This window comes from Pipistrellus kuhlii, unplaced genomic scaffold (assembly GCF_014108245.1).
Source record: "Pipistrellus kuhlii isolate mPipKuh1 unplaced genomic scaffold, mPipKuh1.p scaffold_m20_p_5, whole genome shotgun sequence".
NCBI classification, from domain to species: Eukaryota; Metazoa; Chordata; class Mammalia; order Chiroptera; family Vespertilionidae; genus Pipistrellus; species Pipistrellus kuhlii.
The window spans coordinates 68,910,922-68,936,524 of NW_023425551.1; the positions used below are offsets into that span (position 1 = coordinate 68,910,922).

At 38.7% G+C, this 25,603-nt stretch overlaps 1 protein-coding gene across 4 annotated transcripts in view; it reads left to right on the forward strand.

Annotated features, from left to right (window-relative positions):
- The first annotated feature begins 12,822 nt into the window (after window positions 1-12,822).
- The window catches only part of ADGRF2 (adhesion G protein-coupled receptor F2), a 43,040-nt gene continuing 30,259 nt past the window's right edge, over window positions 12,823-25,603 (forward strand). For 3 of the 4 annotated variants that reach the window (XM_036413867.2, XM_036413871.2, XM_045572659.1), the window contains exon 1: window positions 12,823-13,055. The gene's annotated coding sequence lies outside the window, so the exon portion shown is untranslated. The other variant, XM_036413869.2, reaches the window with a different exon arrangement.

Below are 25,603 nucleotides of genomic sequence, written 5' to 3' on the forward strand. Positions count from 1 at the left end.
CGTGTGGAAGGCAAATGATTCTCATCATTGATGTTTCTATCTCCCTCTCCCTTCCTCTCTGAAATTAACAAAAATATATTTTAAAACAAAACAAAACAAGAACAGGGGTTTTACATTGTTACTGAATAATTTTAGATGCATATCTTCAGGTAATTTACTTGAATTATAATAAAACAAAAGCACTATTTCAGTTATGTGTTTTATTCCCAGTTTTCATAGGAGAGTAACCTTTGATTCATTACTTTATTATAATTAAAAGGGGAAAAAAGCTGGTCACACTAATTAGACAAACTAGACTTTCTTGGAAAAATTAGATTTTATTTAATTTTGCTGAAAATATCTTACTATTATTTTGTCAGTGCATTTTGGGAGCATAAGAAGTGGTTTTGTATCCTTATTGGGTTTGATATACCTATTTCACTTCTTACGGTGAATAAAGCGAGGCATGGAACTAATTGACTTTTTAAAATATATAGAAGGAATGAGAGTTAGAAAGCAGACACACAGCAAGGCAGTCTACCACATTTGATTTAGGCGATGCCGAACGAACTCTCTGATCTTCTCAGTCTTTCGTTTAGTGAAGTAAATTACCAGAGGTTACTCTGTGGAGGCTCACACTGTCTGAGGCCCTTCCTTGGCTGGATTTGATTCACTATTGATTCAGCCTCCAGTGTGCTTTATTTTTATACTTTTTTTGATTGAACAGATTCTTTTTTTTTTATTACGTGTTTGTACAATATTGATTATCAATTATTTTTAATGTGGAAAATCCAGATTCACATAGAAATGTCTTAAGTTTTTAACACATTAAAGAAAGCCTTAAAAATAAGTGAATGCTTATATAAATCTAAGAGAATTTGAACAAATTGAGGAAACACAGATTTTCACCTTTAATCTTTTTTTTGAGAGTTCTGAGATGTCAAGAATGAAAGCTACATATATTTACTAGATGCTCTTTTTAAAAAATAAAACAAACAAAAAGTATCTTTCTCTCTTTTTCCCTGTTTACTTCCCTCTCCTTCCCACCTAACTCAGCTGTTAAGCACAGTGAAATGATGCAACGGAATATTAAAAAAAATTACAGGATGTAAGACAGAACATTTTTGTTTATCATTAGGATATGTAGGTTTATCTAGCTCTGATAATTTTTTAAACATTTCAATTTTGATCAAGGAGGTATTTTTTCAGATAGAATAAATTTTGACCTTTTGTGTAGTTGTTATGATTTTATTTTATAATTTTAGCAGGTAGGGGTTGAGAAGAGATATTAATATAATTTTGATTTTTAATGAACACAGTTTATTTTAACCATATTTAACATATGTGTTGAATAGTTTTCACCAATATTATTTTACTAGAAACCAAAGAAACCACAGGGTCCAGATATGTAAGAAAACCATTATTCAGTTTGCTGTTTTCATATCTTGAAGTTCTAAAGTGGTAAAATTGGGTCTTGTTAAACCATGTATTGTATTACCATAAAAACAAATATATATGCTACATAAAATTATATATATATATATATATATATGTATAAATTGTGTTCACATGCATTAATATCTGTCAAAACTTTTAAAATATAAACTGTATAAGATAAGGATCTTGAAAATAATATGCGTACTTTAGTTCTATGTATTGAATAATTTGAGTTAAGAAAATTGACTAAGTTTAAATCTGCTGACAAAACTTAATATATTGACCTGACAAATTATTCTAATTTTTCATATTAAACCCATTAGTTAATGTGTCAAATAAAAACTGATTATTTATGTACTCCTTTTTGAGAGGATTAAACATATTAGAAGACTTTGTTTTATCAAACAGTTGAGTTAAACAAATCTATAAGAGTTTTCCTAGGTAATTGTTTTATAATCTATAAATTCCAATCTCCAATTTCTGATTTTTTACAAATGCAGTACAATCTTTTTTTCTTGAAAATTTTGTTTTTAGGGGACATTTGTAATACTTTCAACAATAAAGACTTACTATATATAAAAAAGAAAGTTTTGCTTTGCTCTTTTTTAGGATAATGGTTATCTTCCTTTATTTAGCTTTGTATTTGCACCCAATCTCAGAGCAAAGAGAGCACAATATAAAAGTAATGGTTATAGAAGATAGTATTGAATACTTTTAGCTACTAGTTAAATGGGGCTTTTAAAATTAAATAAAAGAACAATTTGAACATTGAAAGATGCCTTATGCTGAGCTGAATTTGTGCTACTTCCTTAACCAAATTTTTGACTCTAGAAAGCTCCTTTTCATTTTGTTTAATATGTTCCTTTAGCTCAAAATTCTCTTTTTGGATATTTAAATTATATTTTTGTGACCAGTTAAGTTTATCTACTAAATCTTGCATTTTATCTTCAAGTTTCTGCTTGGTTAAATACAAATCATTAACAGCCAATTCACTTTTCTTTGGCATACCTGACTCTTTAGTGATTTATATTTTATTTTCTTAAAGTTGAGGAACTGTCCTTTTTCGTCATCAGAGCTTGTTTTGGTTTAGTGATGATGCTGTCTTCTGCCTTGTGCTGTGCTGTTAGCTGACCTTTTATCAAAACGGGGTGAGTTGCAGGTTCTTGTTTCTGCTGAGTCAACTCTACTAACTCAATTACTATTTGATTGAGTTTGTGGTTCTTGGCCTCCAAGTCACATCTGAAATGACTTAATTCTGATCTGAATTCATGTCTCTTCTTGTTGTGCTTTTAATTCCTTCATGCTCATTGCTCAATTTCAAAAGAAATAGTAGAAGTTCTCCCTTTTCTTAACTTAATAATACATTTTCATTTTGTAAACCTTGAACTCGTTCTTGAAGTTTCAGGTTGTCATCAATAAGATTGTTACCCTGATTTAAGCCACTTCATTTTATTATTTAATTTCAGCATCAGACAGTGCTTGCCTGCCCTCTCAGCATTTCCTCCATAAGAAAACAGGCTCAGAAAGGTAAGCAATTGCCAAGACTACTAAGCTAATAAGGGATAGGGCTAAATCCGGATAAAGGACTTCAGAAGCCTGTGCTTTGATCATATGCTATTCTTTCAAAGATAATGTATAAGAAAGAAGAAATGTGAATTGGAGTATTTTTCTGGTCTTAGTTCTTTCATTCTTTGTAATAGTTTATAATATCTCTATCAATTTGTTTTCATCGGTAAGGAAGTTAGACTAAATAATTTACAAAATATATTTTCATTGTTCTTGTCATTACTTAAACAATGGTCTGTTTAGATTTCTCTGTGTAACATGGTTATACATAAGTGGAGACTTTAGGGATATTCTTTGTTTCTTAGTGTACATCTATTTGCAAACAAATGATTTTCCTAGATTTTCAGCAAAGATGTGAGATAAACTAAAATCCTACTTGGCACCCCTAAAGAAAATGACCACTAGATGGCAGTCAAATACAACTCAGCTTCCTCTCTGTGTCTTGGGTAAACCACAAACACAAGGAGAAGCTGTAAATAAAATCACAGAGAGTTCCTATTCACTAAATTCACTGGGAAGAAAGATATGACTACTGCATGCTTCCAGCCCACCTAACGTCCAGGTGATCCAGTGGAAGACCTGAGGCCTTGGAATCAGACTGATTTGGCTTTGAAAACGTACTTATCTCTAAAAATTAGTATCTGTGTGAACTTGGCAAGTCACTCAAATCTTGTGACGTTATCTATAAGAGACCTAAGAAAAAGTAGCGCTACATGTTAAAGCCTTTCCCTCTTATCATACACTCAGAGAAGAGAGAGAAAGAAGGCCCGAGAGCTTTATGCTTGTTTTCCCCCTGGGAGAACAATCATATCACAACAGCAGCCACCAAACCAACTTGCCCTTATTTGTCATTCCTGCTGGAGGTTGGTGCCATGAAGGCTCCTTTGACCCAGGTGGCTGGGTTCTCCCCCCTTCCCCACCCATGTGACTTGCCATTGGCTGCCCTTGGCTCTGAGAGCTGCTCCTCATTCTGTTTTGTCCTGCAATATGTTCCTATACCAACCAGGCCAAAGAGAACAAAGTCCCCACACCCCCAAGGTTATTTGTGTGATTAGGTCATTATTTTTTGAATTCTTAAAGAGATTGTGGTGAAACATGTCTCATTTTGCCACTTCTGTCTTCCCCTCAAGGGCCTAGTATGATTCACACAGAGCTGACCTCTGACATGATAGCCCCGAGTGGGTGGCTGGTGGGGAGTCCACAGTGCCATGACTATGCTTGAACAAGCAAATCCATTTTCAGCTGATATCTTAAATAGAAAAGGACATTTATCTCCAAAGTGGGTGAACATGTCCATCTTATGGTGAGGACATGACTACAGGATCACAGAAGCAGAGAATAGTACTACCCCAGAAAGATCATGGTCATCTGACTGACTTCAGACATGGGACAGGTGATGTGGGATGACAGAGTGAGACAACATCACACAGCTCTTTCCACTCACCAATGACATCCATCACATCCAGCCATCTGCAGAGCACCCTGGGGAGAAGGAAGTCCTTCCGTGGGTAGCAGTTGGTAAAGATCGGGGCTCACCCAGTCATTTTGAGCATGTGACAAAACTAATAATTGTGATTCTTAATAGTGACATAGGTCCCAATGAAGGAGAAAAACAACAGGGGACACAGAAAAGTATTCCAATATGAAAGGGAGCATTTTCTTAATCTCATAAAGACTATTATGAGAGAGGAAGGAAATGAGAATGAAAATAAGGTATATTCACTCCAATCCATTGCATATATTAATGTATGTATACTGCAAAATGTTTTATCCTATTGGCTTTATCTTAACCTAAAGCCCTTGTTCCCACTGATGGCAGGAAAAAAGACAAAATTAGTCATTCAAAGGCAATAATACCACCTGGTATAATTTGCTGTATATATTAAGTAATTATTAAAACAAAGTTCTTCTAAGGCTGTTCCTCCCCACCGGGGGCCTTGGTTCTTAGTGTGGGGCTGTGGTAGGGATTCAGATGCATCCTCTTGGCAGCAGGAAAAGGTGAGACTTCAGGTCTGTATAGGCCCCTGAAGCCTTCATTGGCCCCCAGGGCAGTATCTTCGCTGATCGGCTCAGGACCTCCTGTCCTGTGTCTACTGAGGTGTCGCTGTTCCTGACTTGTTGTTCATGGTGTCACACTCAGAATGCACTTGGTTCCCTCCAAAACCTCTCATAAAGGGTCTCCAAATGCAATGCTTCCTCCGCCCACCTCAATTCTTCCAACAGCTCCTGAAATTTCCCCTAAATAATGCCTCCAGAGATGTGTGGGTCAAATGATACCCAGCCAGGAAAAGAGAGATGGTTATCTATCACCAATTTCATTTCCTTCTTTCCTTTCCTTAAGCAACATGTTGGCTCCGCTTGAGTTCATTCCAGAAATGCTCTATTGCCCTGCACGAGATGTCCTGGGAAAGGGAGTATTAGTCCCTGGTTCTTGGATCGATGTGTATCTGTGCTCTCCTTGTCTCCCTCTGTGCTTTTCCTCCCCAGTTGAGTATTCACCTGAGAAGATACCTGCCTCTCATCTCTTGTCCTGGTCTTGCTCTTGCTCTCTCTTTCAGGCCCCTCCTGTCGCAGAGCCAGAAGGGTTCTGCATTTGCTTGCTTTTGCTGCCACAATGAATGGCATGAAACATCAGAAATGTCTTACCTTACCTGCTGGGCATCAGAAGTCCAACATGGACCCCATTGTGCTAAATCCGGGAATTGGCAAAAGTGCGTCCCTTGCTGGAAGCGCCACGACAGAATTTGTGTCTTGCGTTTTCCAGTTTCTGGAGGCTCCTTTTCTCTATCTTCAAAGCAGCAGTGGAGGGGTGAGTCCTTGTCACATTGCATCCTTCCACCTTTTTGTGCAGCCACATCATTCTCTGACTCTGACTCTTCCCTCCTTCTTTCTTTCAGGAATCCTTTGTAATCTGCATAATCTCGGAAATGAAAATAAAAGAGAACAGAACAGAACAAAGACCCTTTACCTCTTGTCTCCTATGTAGTGGATACCTGGACTGGCTGCACACAACATGTCTGGAGATCCCTAGTAGTCCCCCAGGAGAACCCCAAGACTCCTGTGCCCCACTTGGGAAGTTCTAGGCAAGTAGAGACTTTCATAGTATTACCACTTTTGAAATTGTGTTGACCACATGGCATTACTACCACTGCAGTTGTGAGTAAATGGTTGACAAACTGCAGTCAGAGAGGTGGTAGGGCCGGCCAGGGATCCAAGGTGTCTCACCCACGCCTGAGCAGTGGGGCTACTGCACTGGGGCGGCCTCAAGAGAAAACTTGCTTCATCCTGGTCCTTTGTTTCCTTCAGGTGCAGCTGTGTCTTCCTAAACACCTGCTTTTCCTCCTGCTCTATTCCTCCCTGCAGAGTCCTGAGAGTTAGCAAGGCTTCCTGCCAGCTTTGTTGTTTCCAGTGAGCTCTTGGCAGTCCCCTGCATGGAGCTGCAGGCTGCGGGCTTGGGTGGCATCTTCCTACTGTTGCTCCCCAGTCTTTCCAGCAAACGTGTGAGCCTCTAATTCCCTGGAGTAGAAGCCCTTGAATGTGGAATACAAAGAACTGCCTCTCCTTTCTGAGCTGCATCCTGACTGATGAAGAAGGTCTTTATTCCATTTTGGGCTTTTTTTTTTTTTTTTTTTATCGTGAAAACCTGGAAAATATCAGACTATAAAATTTTCCAACAAGCCGGGTAACAAGAGAAGAGATTACTACTGCAGACATTTTAATTTGCTTTTTAAACGTTTGTCTATGTTGTATGTATATATTAGATATTTCATTACTTGACATTTTATTGTGCCCCCCCACACACACACTCACAAAGTTAAATAATCCTGAAAACATGAATTTACATACTGTATGATATTCCATTGCATGGTTATATTATATTTAACCAATTTCATTATCGTTTGATTGATGGCTGGACATTTATATGGATTTCAGTTTTTTATTTATTATAGACAACACTGCAATAAACATTCTTTTACATGGATATTTGGATATGTCTCATGGCCTTAAGATAAATACCTAGAAGTGGCTGAGTTAATGGTATGAACATATTTAATGCTTTTGATACATGTGGCCAAAGTCGTCTACAGTAGTTGTACCAGTTTATACACTCCCCCTCCCCCAATATCTCTTAACAAGGCTTGTATCAGTTTGCATGAACTAGAGTACTATGCTGACCATACATCCCAGGTTACTCTGAACAGCTGGTTTATCCTGGATGATAAATTCTATGGTAAAAAAATATATATATGGTAACTCTCACTCTAAATGTCATTAATACAAAGCCATAGTTAGATAGGGAGGTGAGATAAAAGGGCATTTTAATAATCTAATTCCCTACTCTACTCAAAACACCTTCTGATCCTGATGCATTGTCTCTGATTAAGCTTTTCTATCTGACCTTGATTTTTTTTTTCTCCCAGTAGAATTCATTCTTTATCATGGAGCACTGAAATCCTACCTCACTGGTCTTGTTGACCCATTTTAAGATCGATTGTATTCACGAGCTGCCTGATGTTTAAAGCACATCCCAGTGTGATGTGTACCTCCTTTTCCACATTCTTTCTTCTGTTACACTCATTCTCTACAAGGTACACACACTCTGAGCATGTCTACCTATGAGTGCACCAACTCCTGTAAAGGCAACAGAGCAGGAGTACCTAGAGGCTTTTGCCTGCAACCAAAACAAACAAACAAACAAAAAAGCAGCATCCACACTGAATAAGTGTTGTGAGGGGTGCCTCTGGAAATGAAATATAATTGTAGAGGTTAGTGAATACTAAACATCACAAAAAATAAGCAGAAAAGACTAGTCCCTTAAAAAATACTTCCATCCTCTGAAACTTGCTAAGACTGTCAAGGTGTAGGTCTAATATACTTGGCTCAGCTTGATCAATAGAGTTTTCTAGTGTTTTTTGGGTAGTTGAAGTGTCAAAAGTGAAGTGTTGCTTTTATGTATGAAACCAAAATGTTATTTTATTTTGTCAGAAATGATTCCTCTGTATCATATCAAAATGCCCTTACATTTTGAATATTGGATTAAAGGTTAAGATTTCCTAAATAGAAGAAAGAGGGTAAATCAAGGCCCAGAGGTGGAAAAGAGCTTAGTATGTTTCTGGAGCTAAGAAAAGGCACTTACATCTGCATGTGAGTGGACAAACGATGAAAGGCCCAAAGTAAGGCTGAAGAGGCAGGCAAGTCCCCAGTCAGGTGGGCCTTATAGGCCATACAAAGCACACAGACCTTATTCTAAGTACAATGACAACATATTTTATTCTGGGAAATTATATGATTAAATATATGTTTGAGCTTTCTGAAAAAAAAACAAAAACAGATTAGAAAAGGGGACAAGTGTAACTATAGGGAGACAATAAGGAAGTGTTTGTATTACTGCAGGTAAGAAAAGATGGCAACCCAGATAGGATGGAAGTAGAAGTAAATGGGCTGATTTGAGATATATCTGTGGAAGAAATCCTAGAACTTGCTGACATGTGAATGTGGAGATTAAAAGAGAAATGTGGACTGGAGATATAAGCCTTGGATGTGGATGGGCTACTCTAGGGAAAGACAAAGGAGGAATCAGAGTAGAGTAGTGTGAAGTGGAGAGATGAGGAGGGGGCTTGGAAAACTCCATATTCCAAAGTCTATTAAAGAAGATACAATAGAGGAAATCTTAATGTGAGAAACACATGCATTTACAAAGACACCCAAATATCCACTGACAAATGAATGGGCATGTATGATATACACAACCAATGGAATATTATTCAGCCTTGAAAAGGAAGAAAATTTCACCACATGCCACAATATAGATAAAGCATAAGGAAATTTTGCTACGTGAAATAAGTCAGTCACAAAAAGACATATGAATTCAATTATATGAGTTATATAAAAAAAATGAACTCATGGAAACAGAAAATGAAATGGTTGTTAGCAGGAGTTAGGGGGTGGATTAATAAATGGGTATAGGGTTCCAGTTTTGCAAGAAGAAAAATTGTAAAGCTCTTATGCACAAACATGAGAATATACTTAACACTACTGAATGCTAAAAATGGTTAAGCCAGTAAAAGTGATTTACCACAACTTTAAAGAAAATAAAAATAATCAAAAAGAGAAAGCTGTTTCAAAAAAGGGAGAAGTGGCCAACTAAGTTGAGGGCTGTTGAGAGGCCACACAAGAAGAGAACAAAGTTAATGGACAGATTTTTAAAGATGTCCATCATTGGTGACCTCTACACACCCAGTTGCAATGGTATGACGAGGAAAACCAGACTGAGACAGAACTACAAGGTTAGAAAGTGGAGACAGCCCAAGTGGACATTTCTCAGAAGAAGGTTAGCAAGGAGTAAGACTTGGGTAAAATCAGTAGGAAGTAAGGTATTCATTTGTTTTTTTGAAGAGGGAAGCTATTTGAATATATTTGAATGAATGGTACCTTGTACAGGGAGAAATTGATGAGGCAGGGAATAAGAAATCTCAAGGAATGCTGCCCTTGGGAAATGTGAGGAGAAGAGGACAGCTTTTGGGAAGGACAAGTTTGAGAGGAAGACAGACTTCCTCTAAGATGACAGGAGGAACACATGCTGATGGTTGTGTGGGTTTGAAGGTGAGAGTGGATAGAGTTTACATCGGATGGTTTCTATTTTCTCTTCAAAATATGAGGTGACCTTGATAATATGAGGGGTGAGGAGAAGTTCTATCAGCACTTTGAAGAGATCAAATATATATCATTAGTCATCCAGGATTGTGGAAAAACGAGCCTGCCAGTGAATCACAGCAGGATTGCCCAACTGTATAGAGGGCTGTGGAATTCTGTTTTCATTATTTCTAAAGAGAAATAAGCATGTTTTATGTTGGTCCAGTATTAGATGCTCAGAAGTTGTATGTTAAGTAGAAAGGTGGTTATTGAAGAAGAGATCCAGAAAGCATGTGTATCCATTTACCTACTATATGCCCACCAGTCTGTTAGGTTTGGGGAAAATAAAATAATGAAATCTATTACTTCTGACATGTAATAGCTCACAGTCTATTGTGAGATGGACAAGAAACAGAGAGTTATCACCAGAGGTATTCATTCCTCTAAGCTCTTTGGTAACATATGTTTATTGAGCTCCTACAAAGTGTCAGCCACTGTTCTAGGTCTGGGAAATACAGCAGTAATGAAATTGACTAGATTCCTGCTTCATAATCCTTGGGGAATAAAATTAATAACATTGCCAAGCATGACTATTTTGACCAGTTACATCGATAAAAAGTAAGAAAGAACTATTGGGGTGTGCTATTTGCAGAGGGTTAAGGGTATCAGTTAAGGTACTTTGGTCACAAGCAATAGAAGACCTCACCATGGCCGAGGTCTTAAGAGCATTATTTTTGCTTATTCTAAAAGCCCAGAGTTATTGATCCCAGAGTGGGTTTACCAATATAGTGGTGTCACGAAAGGCCAAGGCTTTTGCTTCCTTCTGTTCCCTTACCCTCAACATCTTGTTGTTTTCCTCAGGCTTGATGCTTCATGGTTGCAAGATGGTTGCCATAGTTGCAGACCCTATCATCTCTTATAGGTTTGAAAGCCAGAGGGAGAAAGAGGTAGGGGAAGAGAGGCAGGGTCACCTTTTTTTCTAATGTCACAATCTCATTTTATCAGGAAAAATTCCTTCCTGGAAGTTCAGTCCTCTCCCAGCTTATTAAACACAAATGGTCGCCTGTCTACATCTAATTCAGAAAAGTGGCCAGAATCGATGCAAAATCATAGTGAGTCATCAAATATAGATATTTGGCAACAAAGACAGATTGATCTTGGGTAGGCAAGTGGTGGCTGCCACATCAGGGAATGCTTCTCTGAGAAGGTGACATTTGAACTCAAACTTAAAAAATAAGGTGGTTCCAGTCTTGTGTGCAATGTTCCATGATCGCACAAAGGAGTGAACTGGGCCAGGGTGGTTGATCATGGAAGGAAAGAAAGTGGAGGAGACACTTGAACATGAGGATGAGTCAGCGAGGGGAAGCTCTGGGTAGAAGTGGGCGGAGTCCATTCAGGCTGCAGTGGAGGCCAATGGAAAAGAAAAGGGACATGAACCAATTTGACATTAGGCTAGAGCAAGATGGACAAGACAGGGCAGGTTTCCACCCTGGTGAGGATGACGTCAGAGGGGAAGAATCGGCTTCCAGCATTACAGCATGAGCGCTAGGGGAATGTGTGCAGAAGGAGGGCTTCTCAGTTTTACCTCAGGCTTTGGAGGAGACTTTCTCAGGAGCATTTGGGTTGAATCATGACTGTGGACAAGGAGAGTTGGCCAGCACATGAGGAGGGAAGATCGTCCTAGGAATAGGGCATGGCATACGCAGAGGCCTGGAGACTTGAAACAACGTGATGAAAACAAGGTGTTATCAATGTAAATATCACATGTGAGTGAAGGAGCGACTGGTGGCCAGGCTAGAGCTATGTTTGGGAGCTCTGCTTTATTTAGATGATGCCAGAACTCTCCTTTTAAAAAGCAGGGAGTCCCAGTTAATAAAAGCCAAGCTGGTTCTATGATTTGGGCTTGGGTGAGCTCCAAAAACACTTCCACCTTTTATATTTCCAGTCTCTAGTAGATGCTCAATAAAAATTTATTGAGCAAATAAAGTATGAATGATCCTCAGTCTTTCCTGTTGCCAAGCTTTGCTCATCAATAGGAATTGGATGTGTCCTTCAAAGTCTGGGCCATCAGCCTCCAGCAGCCTTCCCCTGCTTCAGACTTTCTGCTTCAGCTTTTAGTAGGAGAGAAGGCCTTGCACATTTTTCACATTTATGTTTCTTCTCTTCCCAATAAGATTGTAACCTCTTAGTGGTCAGGGATCATATTTTATGTAAAATAATATACCTGCAAGTATACAGCCCCTTAGGTACATGAAATTTAGTGAAAATACTGAAATGTCCCACCTGATAGACACCCTCAGCTGGACATAGGCCAATAGGTGGATTCTCAAATCTCTGGGAATTCCCCAGAGCAAGCCATTATGCAAAATGAAGATGAGGGAGCACTGAGAGTCAAAATAGGGGTGCCTCTCCATATGTTGCAAGAACTTCTTAGTGAAGGCTTTGAAAAATGCCACGCCCTAGATAAAGCTGAGTGTGGTTGGTTTTTGAAATCTGGGCTTTGGAAAGCCAGAAAGTCTATGAATGCTAAAAAATATTTTTTTTAAATTAGAGAGAGAGAGAGACAGACAGACACACAGAGAGAATTTTGAGTGTTCAAAATTGGAAAGCTGTATTTCTGTCCATGTTGCCTTCCAAGCTTCCTCCTAGTGTCAATGGAGGGTAGATTATGTTGAGTTAAAAAATAGCTCCCACATTCCAGCCACTGAGAACAACAAAGAGTCATTTTTGCTCATGCCCGCCTGACACAGGTGCACAGGGCCTTCGGTTTATCACTGTGACTGAGGGACCCAGGCTGATGGAGTAGCTACCATGTTGAGTTGCTGGTTACCATGGCAGCACAACCCACACGACCCCATCCAATCACAAGGGAATTAGGAAATGCGATGCTGTCTTGCTCCTGGAACTGGGGACAGCCAGAAACAATTAGAGAGCCATACTATCAGATCCTAATGACCAGGACACCAGGCAAAGACAGAGTTCCAAGCAATAAGCACGGGTGTTTTCTGTGTTCCATTTTCAGGTCCAGGCAGATTCCTAGGGATGTTAATAGCCTCTGCCAAGTACCTCCACCATAGGCCTGGATCGCTTGCCAAAAAGGGAAGCCTTTGCTGTTTGTGAGAGTCGGTGTGTCACCCAGTGTGTGACTCATCCGTTCTTGGTCCCTGTGCCCCTCCCAGGGCAGGAGCTTCTCCCAGGCAGGACTGGTCTGTCAGGCTGTGCGGTCCCTGCATACAGGGCTGGCTGCCTGTGCCAGGGCAGTGCCCATCCGGACTACTTCAGCATGGAGATCTGCCATTTGGGGCAGGATTGACTGCTTGGTGATACAGGAACCCAGCCTGCTGATTTGTGGTGAGATATGACAAAGGAAAGGCACTGACCCCCTGACTCCAGCTGCCAGGGATTGAGGCAGAGTTGCTGGTGACTTGTTGTTGGCCACAGTGAGTAGTCCCACGCCTTCCTTCTCCTGATGATGTTCTTTGGAGAAGAACTTCAGAAATGAGAAGCCAATTATGATTCTACAGTTGCAATGCTTTGTAGCTTGGGGTTTAAGAACATATAAAGAATTAAAAATATTAAACAAGGATTTGGTAACTTGGAGGCACTTTATAGAATGTAATCAGTGCACTGTGCTGCTAAAATATTTTTGTTTTCATTGATTACTCTCTGCTCCTCTGACCCTAGCTCCTCTGAGTCCAGGAGATTGGAATCCTTGAAGGAATTTTTTTGTGTGTGTGTGTGATCATCTAAAAATGATGTGCCAATAAGCAGGTTAATGAACTCTTTGTACAATAATGTTTCTCTCTTATCAAACTTTGGAATATTTTGTCTACAATTTTGAGTTATTATCAAAGACAGAACCAGACTTACAGTCTCCTTAAACACAGAGGGATATTTTTACACTTTCACACACACACACACACACACACACACACACACACACACACACACCAAAAACAAAACAAAACAAACAAACAAAAATACCTTGAATTTTTCTGTAACTACTATTCTATGGCATTAAGAATTCTTGATCCTATACATTATTTTTCAAAGATTGCTTTTTCTCTAAAGAAATGTAGTTTGGAGACATTATTCTTGGTTCATAAGCATGGCTGTATTGTGTCATTCTTTGTACTGGGAAGAGAATGCCCAAATGTCTATATTTTCATATTATTCTTTAAAATACTGTTGTAATTGATACTTAACTCTATTCCTTCCTTTCCTGAAGGATTATTTGTTGTATGTGAATTTTGAAAGTCTGGCTTTGTTTTAAAAGTCTTTATTCTTTGAATTTTGATACAATATGCTTTCCTCCCTAAACTAAACTTAAAGATAAAAGAGCGAGACTTCAATTAATCTCACATTATTTTTGGTTTACTGAATTCCCCCTTTCAAAGTTCACTCAGACTCTTATAGTTTGGGAAAACTGACTTATTTGTAGCTCAGGGACATGATTTCTAGTATATTCCTGGGAAAATTATTAGCCTTAAAATACTGTAAAACTTGTATTTTGTATCTTTGAGGATTGTATTCTAAGATCACACAGCCCCAAATCCCTTTTTGAGAATATTTGCATAATATAGAGTTACTGCATCATTGTATTTTTGCAAAATGAATGAACATTTGTAAACAGAAACCAAGACTCTTCTGCAAAGATAATGAGACCAGCTGCAAGCCTGGTCTCCCCAAAACTGGACTTGGGAGCAAGGACACAGGGGCTGAGGGTAGAATTATTTCCCCTGGGCCCAGATGATAAGGGGGTGCAGGGTCTACGGAGAATATTTCTAAATATCTATACTAATAAGAGGGTAGTATGCTCAGACAGCCATCCTGACGTTCTTCTGGACAAAGTCACAGCAGCTGTCTGAGGCTCAGGCAAACTTCCAATGGAGGCTGCTGCTGCCCAGTGCTGACCCAAGGCTCAGGCAAGCTGTGAATGGCTGCTGCCATTGCAAGGGCCCAAGGCTCAGGCAATGAGGGCTGGGCCAAGTCTTAGGCAAACCACAGTGGCTGCGAAGCCGAGGCTCAGGCAGCCTCGCAGCAGGCAGTGGCAGCAGCAGAGGCATGATAGGGGCATCGCCTTCTACTGATCGCCAGGTTGCCTCACACAAAGGAAGGTCAGACTGTGGCTTCGGCCCACTCCCCTAAGCTGTCAATAGGACATCCCCTGAGGGCTCCCTGACTCTGAGAGGGGGCAGGCTGGGCTGAAGAACCCCCCCACCCCCACCCCACAACAGTGCACAAATTTTTGTGCACCAGGCCTCTAGTAGCTAAATAAATAGAAGCAACTAAAACTCTGCCTGCCTTTTATTATCAGCATGCTGATTCTAAACTACATTATCAGCAGCAAAACATATCTTGTCACTTGGACAGAGCACGCCTGTGGCCCTGCCCCCTCCCTTTTTGATACAGCGCCTGTGTTGCTGGGATTTGTAGCTAAGCATGTTGTCTCATTATCTTTAATCCTATTTTCTTGGGACCTCATGTGTTTGTTTCTTTGTGTGTATTTGTTTTAATGTATTTCTCTTAACATATTCTCCATCTTTTAAGCCAATAAACCCCCTGGTTTTATTTTTGTTTAAGGGTTAGGCTATAGAATCTTCTTGCTTGTGTATATCATTTCTGAATCTGTTGATTTCCATGAACAAGATGGTACATCACACTAATTTAAGCCCCAAACATTATTTTATTATCATGATTTCAGGGTATGCACTATAGGAACCTGCGTGTCACAGGATCTCTTTTTATGTCTGTCCTGGGTGTATCTGCTTCATTTCGTACTGTCTGTCCTGTCTGTATTTGGGTTGTTTCCCATTACATATTACAGCATCTGGGGCTGTTTTCAATTCTGCAAGTTAATATCACCTGGGGAGTTTTTTAAAAAGCCCATTCATCCCTAGTCAGAATTAGGGGTATATAGATGTTCACTGCACTCTTTCAACTTTTCAGTAGTAATGAATCTAGTCAAAATACAAAGATTTAGGGGAAAATTTTAGTGTCTGGGCCTTACCACCAGTGGGCCTAGAGTAAAGTCCAGACTGGTCATTTTTTATAAAGATTTCCTAGGAATCCTCACGTGCAAGGTTGGAAATTGCTGCTATGCAATGCTGTCCTTGTCAGCTTTTCTAGAAGAGAGTGGGTCCTTTATCTTTTTGTTGTCAAAATTTAGGGGGCCCAGCTTGGGTCAGCTTCCTTCACCTAAGCCAGTCAGCAATGGCTGAGTGCGTTCTGTGCACTCAGCCATTGCTGACTGGCTTAGGTGAAGGAAGCTGACCCAAGCTGGGCCCCCTAAATTTTGACAACAAAAAGATAAAGGACCCCATACCCCATCTACACTTATTTTCCAGATAAGTGTAGATGGGGTATGGGGACAGCTAGGTAATAATAATGATGATAATAATAATAGGTGTTCAATGAATTCCTCCAACAGAAATGCACATTGAGTCCTGAACTCCTAAATTGGAGGACATCTGGCCAAAATTTAGGTGAACTCCTAAATTGGAGGACATCTGGCCAAAATAGCCAGAGCCATCTTACCATAGCAATCTTTTAAATCATGTCATTGTTTGAAAAGAATGGAATGGTGGAGAATTATTCTTTGTCAGTTTGAAAGTTGTGTATAGCAAAATACAAATTAAATATATTTGATAACAAAAATAAAAAGTTTGCCCCTTTCTACATGGGCCTTACAAATTGTTATGCATTAAATAATATATGTTAATAAATACCATTAAGTAAGGGCATTCCTGGGCCTAATGTAGCAGATATACATTTAATTCCATAACACATCTGGTCTTTAAAATTTCTCATATCCATAAAGAAATTCTCTGGATCAGTTAGGCTCTGAGTTACTCTACTTCCTACTCCCACAGTCTTGCAGGAGATTCTATTGCTGTCTTGCCTTTGAAGGGGCTGCCTCATGCCAAGGGTCTGGCAATAATTCTGAAAGTCCTATGCAGTCTAAAATGTCTTGTACTGGAAAAGAATGGCACTCTTCCTTCTGTACAAGCTTGGGCAAAGAGCCTTTTGTGATGGTCCCTAATGCCCAGGACCTCAAATTTCCAGTCCTCCTTGAGTCATCCACAGGAGGTCCTGTCACCTCTAGGGCATTGGGTTACCAATGACCATGATGTCTCTGTGCGTTAGTTGGATGATTTTGGTGGGGAAAACGAAATGCATAAAACTGATGCACAAGGGCTGAATGGTGTTTCCAGCTGGTTCTGAAAAGAGAATGGGGCTTCATGAAGCAAAAACTGGACTTCGGGAGAGAGAAAGACTCTGTGATTTCTGAAGGAATCAGAGCAGGAAGAGAGCGGAAAAAGAGTGCATGAAGATGGATGAGTTTTCCAGGCCCCTGGGAAGTGGCAGAGACTAGGCATGGTCCAGACAGTCTTTGCTTATTGAGGTGTTAAAGAATTGCTGTGATCTCTGTGGACCTGGTTAGTAGAGAGGAGACTGGGGCACAGATGTTCCAGTGTGGGCCAAGTGGGGCCAAGCCCTGAAGCCCAAAGGCCAGCATTGATTGTCTATCTCAGCAGGAACTAGCATAGAGGGAGGCCTATCTTTGCATGCCTCTCTCCTAGTGTTGATGTCAGAATATCATCATTCCTGAAGAGAATGGAAGACGAGAAGAAAGAGGAAATGCTGAATTGATCAAAAGAGACCTAGTTTAAATTGACGTCAATGGTCAATGAGTTACCTTGCATGAGAAAAATTACTATCATTGGATCAAATAAGGGCTCTAGTGCAAATTTAACTGTTAGAGTGCTAAAAAGTTACATCTGTTTCATGATTGTTAAATGTGTACTGCTACACATAGGGTCTTTGTGTACTTGTCCCAAGTATAGGCTAGAGCCAATTCTTCCTGCACAGATTGATCTAGAGGCCAGCTTCATCTGGCCAGTGTGGCTCAATGGTTGAGCACTGACTTATGAACCAGGAGGTCATGGTTGATTCCCGTTCAGGACACATGCCCAAGTTGTGGGCACGATCTCCAGTGAGGGTTGTGCAAGAGGCAGCCAATCAATGGTCCTCTCTCATCATTGATGTTTCTACCTCTCCCACTCCCTTCCTCTATGAAATAAATAAAAATATACCATATATATATATATATATATATATATATATATATATATATATATATATATAAAGAAGACCAGCTCTCCTCCAAACTGCTGGTTGTGCCTAAGAACCTTGTCTCTCTCACCCCAACCCTGGGTGTCTTGATCTCTATGACTGCAGTCCTCCTAGAATCTCATGTCGTAAAAATCATTTTAAAACCTATATGGTATAGAAGTCTCTCCCTGCCCAAGAACCAAATTGCAAAGTGTTTTTGGCTTAGACACATTGACACCTTGGCCATTCACTTATTCATTTAACATTTAGAATGAGAGTAAATTAACAATGTTTTCACACATTCAAAGATTAAGAAAATTTGCCATCAAGAAGTCTTCACTAAAAGAAGTTTGAAAGGATACAGCCCAATAAGAAGTAAAGTGAATATAGGGAGAAGGTATGAACTACAAGAAAGAATGTGAAATGTAAGGACCCCAAGGACAAATGGTGTCCTTTTTCCATTGATCTGGATGGAAAATTTCTTTCAAGTTTAAGCAATAGATAGTTCCTTGTTTTTATATTGTTTTTATTTTTTTGTTTTTTGAATATCAACTTGGGGGTATTTTTCTTTTTCTATTTATATTAGGAAATAATTATTAATGGCTCTTTCATATATATGAGTGATGAATAATTATTTTCACATATGTAACATAAATGAGAGAATGTCAAATGAGACAAAGTTCACAAAAATATCATAAACTATTTCAAAAGTAATCTGGAACTTCAATTTGCTGTCTAATAAAAAGTATGTCTGGCTCAATACATATGCATGCTTTATTATAGTTTGGTTATTAAGGCATTGAGTCAAGAGGTCCATATTATTAATCTCTTTCTTGCTGTGCTCATCAGAGGGAAGCCATTTAAGTTTTCTCACTTTAATATTCTCATTTTGTGAAATGGAATAGAGTTATTACTCACCAATGAACATAATTATGGGGACGTATGCTACATAAATATTCAAATTTAATGATTTTATGGCCATATACAGGTCAGAAATTATTCTTATGCAAAGAACTGTCAGATAACAGTTACCTTATAGCCATTATATATATATATTTATGATGGGCTCTTTTGCTTCTAAGTCTTCACTCATGCAGTGATGTAGCTCTGGGATGCTTTTGCAGAGTATTAAGCATTGCAGCCCGATGTGCTCCATGGTTATCAGTTATGGATAATGAGAAGATTTTAATAGTAAAAAAAAAATGCTGGAGTCCATTGAAATGTGAACAATGATAGAAGTGCTCTGGGAGAAAATTTGCATTAATGGAAATACATAAATCTTGAAATAAATTTTTCCGGCTAACTGCAACCTAAATATCAGCTTGACTGTCTCATTTATTTTTCTTCATTTCAATACTTACTTCTCCAGTATTTCCTTTCTCCAAATTCACACAGATACTTAGTCTAGAGACATCAATATCATCCTTTTCTCTGCTTCCTTTTCTCATATGCTTCATTCTCTAAACTTCTGCTTATTCTTTTTTTAAAAATATATTTTATTGATTTTTTTACAGAGAGGGAGAGAGAGGGATAGAGAGTTAGAAACATCTATGAGAGAGAATCATCGATCAGCCGCTTCTTGCACACCCACTACCGGGGACGTGCCCTCAACCATGGTACATGCCCTTGACCGAAATCGAACCTGGGACATTTCAGTACGCAGGCCTACGCTCTATCCACTGAGCCAAACCAGTCTCGGCAACTTCTGCTTATTCTTATATAGTTTATATATAAGTCTCTAGACTAACTATCCTGCTCTTCACCCCTTTCTCTTACTCCTTTGGTCATGAGATCTTCTGAATCCATCCCTACCATTGCTGTGGTTCCAGTCCTCATTGTCGTTCACCTGGACTAAGGATAGCATCTTCCCTGGCTTTCTGGATCTTGTCTCTGCCTTCTGACCTCTGTTGGCACTATTAGCTGAATAATCTTTCTAAAATGAAATGCTGTCATTTGATGGATCCTTGTTTTCCTTGGAAGAATCCTATTGTTTTATCTTGACACAGAATCTGCCTCACTTTGGCATCAGTGTACCAGTGTACCTTTAGGTGATGTGCTTTGTCACTCTCCTATCACACTTGTTGCTCCAACTTAGTGACCTTCTCAATCATCCCTGAACACACCTGGCTGTTTCACACTCCCTGCCCTGGAACTTCTGTTTCTCTGCCTGGAATACTGTTTTTCCTTCTGTCCTAGCAATGTTCTCACCAAATGCCATCTTATTTGTGATATTTCCCCAAACCCCTTTACATTTCTAAAGTATCTTACGTATACCTCAAGGAGGATACCTGTGACATTATGCCATTTATGTTATCTGTTTTCCTCAATTAGACTATATTTTCCTAAAGAGCCAGACCATGTTTTATTTTTCTTCATAACCATTGTCTTCTAAAGCATAAATTTTAATTTCATGAGAAAGGTCCAAGGTATGCCAATGATTTTTTGAGTGAATGAATGAAGAAATAAAGCCCAGAGAAGTTAAGTATCTTACCAAATGTCACAAAATCGGGGGAAGAACCCAGGTCTTATTACATGCTCCCTACCTAATGTGAAAAATGTTTGTTTTTCTAATTGCAAATCTAATTATTTCTAGAAAAACTAGAGGCATGATGAACAAAATTTGTGCAAGGGATTTGGCCCCCACTGCCACAGCTTCATCCAGAAGGTTGTCTGGTCTTATTGGCATATTATGCTTTTATTATTATAGATAGACTATAGAGAGAGGAACATGTGAAAAAAATATCTTATCCTTTTGGACAATTTGCTAACATTTTTATGTATTTCCAGTGAGATTCATATTTCTTTTAAAAAAATATTTGGAAATTAAAAAAACCTCAAGTATAAATATGACAATAACAAATTATCCATTTCTACCTCTAGAATTATCTGCTGTTAACATATTTGGTTCCATTCTATTTCTTGCTCACTTCTTCCTTTTTAAACCACTCTTTTGTTTTGGAAGAAATAATACATGCTTATTATAAAATAATTTAAAGAGAGAATAAATTTTAAAAGATAGAAGTAAAATAAATTATTCCCAACTTTTCTACATAGCAAGAACCATTGTTAATGATTAAATATTTTTTCAGATATTTTCTGTGTATGTTTGCTTATAGTAAGAACATGACAGATTTATTAATAGGTATAAAAAAAGTAGAAAGTAATGCAATTATAAAGAGCTGATTCTACTACATTTGTTATTTTAAATACAATCTAATAAATCTAATTTTATTTAAATTAAGTGGAGAAAAAAGAAACAAGTGAAACCTAAGGGATTTTTTTCTCCTTCATAATAATCTCTAGGTCTATTATTTTCTAGACTTTTCTAATGCCTAAGAGAAAGATTGTGAAATATATTGAAGATGGAGACAATGATATTAAAAAAAAAATTCTTAATTTTAAGCAGTGTGGATGTATTCCCTACTAAAAAGATGAGGTTTCAGCACTCTTGTGTTTTTGTTTTCCATTTTCCTTTCATCACTTTTAACACTTGCCTTTTACTTTGATATTGACCTTTTCTACCCTCTAAATTTCAGGGAGATGTTCTTGCATCATATCTGAATATGACTGCTTTATTTTGGCTACACTTAGTGTGCACTCTTCTTCAGGGACTGTAATTGTTCTTGCTTTAGATTATCTTCCTCCATCTCCATTAATATTACCTACCTCCTCTCTATTTGCATTCTTTTCTACTTTCTTATCAGAATGCCTGCTTCATTGGCTCCCGTCTTTCCTTTAGAGTTATACTTTCCCTGTTGCCTCTTCAGTTGCCCGAAGTCCCTAATTTATTTATTTCATAATATATTATAACTTTGATCTTTGAGGTTTTATCTCAATTGGTTATTTTTGACTTTTTTTTCTTGAAGTTCATGTATAATTAAAAAATCATTCAATAGTAACTTGTTCTATAGCTTGAACTAATTGTGTGTGTGTGTGTGATATTACCTTTTATGTTAGCCTTTTGGCCATCTTTCATAAGCTCTGCACCTTTGTGTTTTCCTTCAAGACTGATTCTTGATAATTTCTTGAAAGGGATTTAGCTGAGAAGAATAAACTGAAGAGAACTTAATAAAGAGATTTTTATGGAGGTGCAGGCTAGCCAACAGGAGATAATGGGGAACCAGGGGGCTAGCAAGAGTCTATTCCTAGACTGTAAGAAGCAAGAGGAGGGAAACACTAGATCCTGGTTCACACTGTGGCCTGAAAGAGAGAATGCCCAACAGGAACCATTCCCAGAAGAAAGCAGTCACTGGGGATGGTGACCACGGATGGAGGTAAAAGAGGGGATACGTACCCCCATGTTCCTATTCTCTCCCACTTCCCTAATCTGCTCATGATTTCCATTGGAATAATCCAGCTGAAAATCAGAGGCATGTGCAGAAGTTGGCTGTCGAGGTGGCCTCAGCTCTGTTCCTGAGATTCAGTTAAGTGCCTTGATTTAGGATTGACTCAGTTTTTCTGGGTGGTCTACTAATAGCTGATGTCCTTGAGCTCTGGTTTGTTTCTCTGACTAAGGACAATTCTGGAGTCTTTATTTCCATCAGAGAGAGAGAGAGACAGTCTCCATTCCTTTCCCCATTCACAGTATGTCTCCAACATCAAGTTGAAAAATTCTCTAGATAGAAGAGGAAAAATAAAAGGATTCTCACACTTGCTTCTCTTTAGATTTTGTGGCATTAATGAGATTTGTGGGGGAAAATTCTACTCTATTGTTTGACTAAAAGAGGAAAGAGGAAAGGAGAATGAAATTTAGAAGGAGATGTGCTCTGCTTCTACAGCTACTTCACTTCAACATTTTCAATTCCTTTTCTTCAACAGTTTTGAAGTTATTCCCTTAAGTCTTGCCCGTTTTCTCATGCTGTTGCAATTAGTGACATTTTTGCTGGTTTTCAACATTTTGTCAGTGTTGAGAAAAATATTCTATGATTCATTTCTGACCAACCATCTTACCTGAGAAATCCAACCAATGTTTTTATATGGATGTGTATATTTATCTTACACATATCTTAGTGACTGTTTTTTCCACTAATATTACAAAATTATAATACAATATACTGCTACCTCATACAGATGTTATCAACACTCTTCATAAATGTTGTTTTAATGTATGCAATTTTTTAAATGTTCACTCGAGGATATGTTTTTATAGATTTTAGAAAGAGAGAAAGGGCAAGGGAAAAGGAGAGAAACATCAATCATTTGCCTGCTATATACAAGCCAACCGAGGATTTAACCCATAACCTGCATATGGGCTCTGACCAGGAATCGAACTCACAACCATTTGGTGCACTGGACAATGCTCCAACCAACTGAGGCAAGGCTGTGCACTTTTAAATATAGATGCATCATTCTTTTCTATCTATTTTAATTATTTGGCACCTACTTTATTTTCATATTCATATCTTTGCTACTTTATATGCAACTTCCATTGGCAAGCTTATATGCTGTGCTTTTCTGAACTTAAGATTCCTAAAAGATAGAGTTCCAAAAATGCTGCAGTGTTGCAATAGTTAGGACTTACCTGCTTCTTTCAAGTTCATTTCCAAATATTGTAAGCTTTTATAGTCATTTAAATTTGTCCTGGATGCCTCTGACTATCAGGTTTGATTCTCTCTTGGTTTGGTGGTGACTCATGAGGTGGGTGATTCTCAGGGACAACTTTGTCAAGTGCCCAACATGGGTGCCATCTGCACATGCTCATTGCTATTTCCCTCTCAGATGTAAAGAATCGACGTTTCTCAGCACTGCTTGAAACCTGCATGCAAAAGAGGAAATTATCTAATTCAAAGAGTTTGTAGCCGAAACCGGTTTGGCTCAGTGGATAGAGTGTCGGCCTGCGGTCTGAGAGGTTCTGGGTTTCATTCCTGTCAGGAGCATGTACCTTGGCTGCAGGCACATCTCCAGTAGGGGATGTTCAGGAGGTGGTTGATTGATATTTCTCTCTCATTGATACTTCTCTCTACTCCTCTCACTTCCTCTCTGTAAAACATCAATAAAATATATATATTTTAAAAAAGGCTTTTAAGGAACTGGCCAAGGCTCAGGGGAACCAATGAAAATGCTTTAAAGTTTAAAAAAAACTAGGCTTTCAGAGAAAAGTGAGGGTTTTCTTAAACACATGGGAAGGTAGCTCTATGGGTGTGGTTTGGAACATGGAGAATCATCTTTGCTCCCAAGAATTTGGCCTGTTGACATAAGTCAGCCCCTAACTTTCTACTGTTAGGTTACCTCTGGAAAATCTGTTTAACTGTGCACTCACCTGGGATTACTACAATTTTAAACATATATACACTTTAACAACTCGTAGCTCAATTTTGAAAATGAAATGTATTTTAATAAATACTGCCTTTATAATTATTCAAAGTATGTGCACACATTTTTGGGACACTATATATGCTCCCAAAAATACACAATGTATTTTTTTTTCCTAGACATGGTAATCTGTAATTTTACATTTCCAGTGAGTACAGAAATGAAGGTTGAAGATGGGGACAGAACAGTAGTTAAAAGAGCTCTAGATAGGAATCCAAGGAAAGTCAGGTTTTCCAATAACTTGGGGTGTGACCTTGGGGAAGTCACTTACTAGTTGGATAACTTCCTCTGTGATAAAAATTGGAAAATGATAACTTCCTTGTCTATCTCATAAAACTTTGTGATGTCAAGGTAAAAGTTATATGTGAAAATTTTTTGAAAATATGAGCCCTATTTAAAAAATCAGCTTTTTCTTATTTTAGAAAAGCCATATGACATAATGAAAAACATCACAAACCTGGGTTCAAATCACAAATATGCCACTCAGTGCCTGTGAGGTTGGGCAGGGTAAACTTTATTTTAGAAAATTATAGAAGTAACTTCAGTTGTACAGAATTACTTAGTGGCATTAGAAGAGCTAATGTACACATAGTGCCAGACACTCAGTAAACAAACAAGAGCTTTGTTTTATTCTCTTCCCTTCCATAATGTCTGCATTCAGGCAGGAGAAACGAGACTGGTCATTGACTAGAAGTGAAACAGTGGGATGGTTAAATGATAGACGTTATGGAATCTTTCACCCCTGAGATCATCTGATGTGTATTCCCACAGTCTGTCTGGGAACCTTGATAGCATTTTGTTGAACTCACTGGATGCCTCAGGAATTCATTACAAAACCTAATTATGCAAGTGGTAGCCTCAGACTGTCTGCTGACAAAACTGGCGATTGAAATACTCCTGGGTGGCTGATAAAGTTCTGTCTGGAGTTTTGTTGACCTTTGTTTGTGAATGCTGTGATTGCTATTTCTTTCTCTTTAAAAAAAAAATATATATTTTATTGATTTTTTACAGAGAGGAAGGGAGAGAGATAGAAAGCTAGAAACGTCGATGAGAGAGAAACATGGACCAACTGCCTCCTGCACACCCCCTACCAGGGATGTGCCCGCAACCAAGGTACATGCCCCTGACCGGAATCGAATCTGGGACCTTCCAGTCCGCAGACCGACGCTCTACACTGAGCCAAACCGGTTTCGGCTATGATTGCTATTTCAATAATTTCTTTCTAATCAAGATTGAAGAGATCAAGTTGTAGAGTTTTTGTTTTGCTTTTGCTTTTTCCAAAATCACTCTATACAATTGCTCTGGTTGCTGTCGCTTGTGTGGTTTAATGTGTACAGTTGTGATTAACTAGTCATTACTCATAGGAAAGGAGGACAGGGGGAAGCCAAACATTATAAGCATGTCATTGGGCAGCTTCACCAAGAAGCTGCAACTTTGCACTCCCCAGGGAACCACCAGCTTACTTCCTGCAAAATGCTGGGGGAAGGGGCTGGGCAAAGGAAAGATAAACACATGCCCAGTGAAGTTGGGGTGACATGGGGAAGGTACTTGCCTGTCAATC